This window comes from Ranitomeya variabilis, unplaced genomic scaffold (assembly GCF_051348905.1).
Source record: "Ranitomeya variabilis isolate aRanVar5 unplaced genomic scaffold, aRanVar5.hap1 Scaffold_500, whole genome shotgun sequence".
NCBI classification, from domain to species: Eukaryota; Metazoa; Chordata; class Amphibia; order Anura; family Dendrobatidae; genus Ranitomeya; species Ranitomeya variabilis.
The window spans coordinates 9948-14488 of NW_027508156.1; the positions used below are offsets into that span (position 1 = coordinate 9948).

The 4541-nt window shown below is 45.3% G+C and overlaps 1 long non-coding RNA gene across 1 annotated transcript; it reads left to right on the top strand.

Moving 5' to 3' along the window:
- The first annotated feature begins 535 nt into the window (after positions 1-535).
- On the top strand, positions 536-4246 carry LOC143790647 (uncharacterized). Its single transcript, XR_013219761.1, has 4 exons — positions 536-679; positions 1490-1767; positions 3311-3434; positions 3516-4246. It is a non-coding gene; the product is annotated as an uncharacterized LOC143790647 (long non-coding RNA).
- Positions 4247-4541: the final 295 nt, after the last annotated feature.

The following is a 4541-nucleotide window of genomic DNA, read 5'->3' on the forward strand; positions in this document are numbered from 1 at the left end:
TCCATCCAATAGACTGTATGAGGACATGAGGTCCTGGTGATGGTTGGCCTGGAATCACATGATGACAATTCCCAGAACACTGCCCCCTATCAGTGGAAATGTGAGAAAATCCAATAATGACACCAAATGCTTGAAGACTTTATCCTGAGCATCAGATTATATAGTTCAATGTATCTTTATAGAGAGAATGAGAAGATAAAAGAAACTGTCAGAAAAGAGTAAATATGTTATAATGTCATATGATGAGAACTGGAAATGGGAAACGCTCAGCCAAACCTCTGTAACCACCGGCTGTAATCGAACACCTGGAAACCACCAGGATGTTATTTCATTCATCCCTATTTGTGCCTCCATCATTATCAGCTGCTTTATAAGAGGCCGATAGTGAGAGAAAAAGTATTGGTTATTCCGCTGCATTGTGACATCATCTCTTACCTTATATGGAAGCGGGCAGTGATGTCACACAGGTGAGTGATGATGTCACAATAGAGCGGAACCTTAAAAACCCTCGGTTCCATCTCACTGGCTCAGACTTGGTATATGTCTGTCTCCTGACAACACTGTACCTAGATCTTCTCCTTGTGAGATTAGCGATTTACTTGTGGAATAGCGAAACTGTATTAGAGGATACTTCTGGATTTTCCTGAAGATTACTGACTGAGGACTTCTACATCTGGAGGTAAGTCTATTTTGTGTTGTTATTTATGAAACTATTATTATTTATTGTTATAGCGCCATTTTTTCCATGGCGTTTTACATGTGAGGAGGGGTATACATAATAAAAACAAGTGCAATAGTCTTGAACAATACAAGTCACAACTGGTACAGGAGGAGAGAGGACCCTGCCCGCGAGGGCTCACAATCTACAAGGGATGGGTGAGGATACAGTAGGTGAGGATAGAGCTGGTCATGCAGCGGTTTGGTCGATCGGTGGTTACTGCAGGTTGTAGGCTTGTCGGAAGAGGTGGGTCTTCAGGTTCTAACTAGAAGCTTTCTTATTATTATTTTTTCATGTATTCTTGAATTTTGTATGAAAACACTTTTTGCGTTTGTTGCCATTTTCTGGCACCCGTAGCGGTTTCTTTTTTCGTGATTTGGGGTTGGGTGAAGGATTATTTTTTGCACCCTGAGCTGTCGTTTTTACTGATACCATGATGGGGAACATGCGATGTTTTGATGAGTAACTCGTCCGGCACAAATCACGGCACAATACAACAGAAAAAACATTTTCGTGAATATTTTTATTTACAATTCATGAAACAAATCCAGTCCTCAGTGGCCGGATATAAGAGTAGGAATCGCCGCGAGAAAACCAGGGAGCAAATATCAGTGTCCAGCAATTTACAGGGGGACGAGGGGAGATTTCCTTTATTAATAAATAGTAGTAATAATAATGGCAGCCAGCGCTCTACCTGTATGGGGCAGGGGGGCTGCACCAGGGATTATAGCACTGTGTAATATGGCTCCAATGTTTTCTCCTCCCTTTCAGATCTCCCTCCTGACTCTGTCTGGTCCAGGACCACAGAGGGGACGTCAGCTCCTGGCTGTCTGGTCCAGGACCACAGAGGGGACGTCAGCTCCTGGCTGTCTGGTCCAGGACCACAGAGGGGACGTCAGCTCCTGGCTGTCTGGTCCAGGACCACAGAGGGGACGTCAGCTCCTGGCTGTCTGGTCCAGGACCACAGAGGGGACGTCAGTCACCACCTACATAAGCTGAGAAGAGAACATCAGCGTGCACAGGACCCCGCAGAGCCGGACATCTGTAGAGTGAGTATAATGGCAGAGGAGCTGCCACCTCCAGGGTCCATCTTCTTACACTAATTAGATAAGTGGAGGAGGCCGGACCACGGCTGTCGGCACTGACCACTGAGTTAGGCCAGAATTGCACCTGACAACCTCCCGAATTTAACCACTATCATTCGGCTACTTGTTGGCTGATTGTCGGGTGTCTGATGGCCATTAAAGCATTTCTTACTGCTGGAAAATACTGACCAAATACTGAGCATGTGAACGTGGCCTAAAGCTGAAAATTATTTGGTTTAGATCTGAAATAAAACTTGTGTGAATTAATAGGTTTGTGGTGACCGAATGGACGATCGCTGCACACAGCGTCGGACTGGAGCACATTGAGCCCAGAACAGAAAATCATTCTTGGGGCCCACTATGTCACTACATAGAAATAAATACAAGAACACACTTGTATCAGGGTATAATATAAGGTAGATGTGTTAATGATATAGCAGGGGTTGGGGTAGCCCTCTCATAGAATATAATGCAGCCCCCTCATAGAATATAATGCAGCCCCCTCATAGAGTATAATACATCCCTCTCATAGAGTATAATGTAGCCCCCTCATATAATATAATGTAGCCCCCTCATAGAATATAATTCAGCCCTCATATAGTATAATGCAGCCCCTCATAGAGTATAATGCAGCCCCTTCATAGGGGATAATGCAGTCCCCTCATAGAATATAATGTAGCCCCCTCAAATACTATAATGCAGCCCCCCATAGAATATACTGCAGCCCCCTCACAGTGTATAATGCAAACTCCCATAGAATATAATGTAGCCCCCTCATATAATATAATGCAGCCCCTGCATAGAATATAATGTAGCCTCCGCGTAAAGTATAATGTAGCCCCCTCAGAGTATAATGCAGTCCCCTTAGAATGTAATGTAGCCCCCTTTGTAGGGTTTAATGCAGTCCCCTCATAGGGTATAATGAAGCCCCCCTATCAACGTAGATGTCATAATGGTTGCCATGGCGACGATTATGTCATAAAGGTTGCCTCGACCAATCAGCGACGGGCACAGTCTGCCGCGAATTCTGGAATCATCATTGTCCATATACTACGGGGACATGCATATTCTAGAATACCCGATGCATTAGAATTGGGCCACAGTCTAGTATATATATATATAATCTTCACCTCTCCTCCTCATTCCCCCGCAGTTCCAGACTCTGCTCCAGTCTCAGCAGCTGCACTGCCATCTGCCCGGCACACAGTACGAAGTGATGTCATCGCGCTCCGGCTGTGTCAGAGGCAGAGGGGAATGATGAGGCAGGGAGCGTCAACTGACGCCCTCTCCTCTATTATTGCACCTATGATGCCGATACAGTTGAAAGCGGTGCACGCTGGGTGGCAGCAGAGGTGGAGCAGCAGGTGACAGGAGGACGGAGCCGACTGCTGCGGCTAAAGAGAAATGAATATTCACTGCTCCCCACGCCCATGGCCAGTCCGACCCGGGCTCTACAAACAGAACTGAGAAATAAAATGGTAAAACTCATCTGTTCCTTATATTACAGGTGGAATAATTCTCTGCTGCTGGAAGGTTCTCAAAGTTTTACTTGTGGAGCGTTGAAAACTTCAAGTATAAAGTTTGTTTGGATTAGAAATCTCATTTCCATCGGGAATTCACCAGATATTACTGTAAGTATTCTGAGGTTATAACAAACATTTCCTGCCTAAAAATAAAAGAATAAAATCTGACCGATCTATTGCTCATTTTAGGGTTGATAAACGACTACAGAGCTGAAGTCTTGACAAGAAGATCCCTGTCGATTACTAAGATCCCAGCTGAATTCTGTAGCACTACTAGTGACATCACATTTCTTGGATTTATTGATTAACTTAGAGAAGTAACCCCGGAGATGAACAACCTGTCTCCACAGCTCTTAACCATCCTGCAGAGCAAAGGGAAGAAAGGCAACCTGAGTGACGATATCATCATCATGGCCCAGGACCTGCTGCAGAGTCAGTTTGTGGGTTTTGATGGCCTGCAGCCCCCCTGCGCTCTTATGGTACCAGGGTACGGCATACTGCAGAATGCTGTACAAATCCACTATGATCAGGAGAGGGAGCACTGGCTGACAACCTGCTATAAAAATGGCCAAATCTTTGTGGCCGACAGCTCGAAGTCCAGGAATCTGTCTCCATCCATCAGTCAGCAGATTATCAACATGTACAGTGCAGTGGTCAACAATCCCCTTGAAAATCTGAGGTTTATCAATGTGGCTCAGCAGAAGAACAGCTACGACTGTGGCTTATATGCTATAGCATTTGCCTACGAACTTATGGCAGATGGTGGTGAACCCACAGCTGAGTTCCAGCATCAGAAGATGAGGACTCATCTAATATCCTGCCTGCAGAACGGCAGGATCAGCGGATTTCCCAAAAAGGCCCAGAAGTGACTCCATGTCTATAAACGGCATGTAGAGTCTATGATCCAGCACCGCCCTAGGGAAGGGCACGTCATGCATGGTTCCCTAGAGGTTTCCTCCACTGGGGGTTTTTCCTCTCCTGAGCATTGACGGACGACTCTCTGTGAGTCCAGGACCCATCATCATCATCATCATCATGGTGGGAATGTCTACATGTGATATCTTGTATGAAGCCAATAAAGAATTCAATTAATATCTAGCAGCTATGTATTTGTGTCGTATGTCTGACCCGTGTATCACAGCCATGTATCTGAGCCGTGGGTCTCAGCGGCGTATCTGAGTCTATTATGTATAATCACAGAATATTTAGTATAGG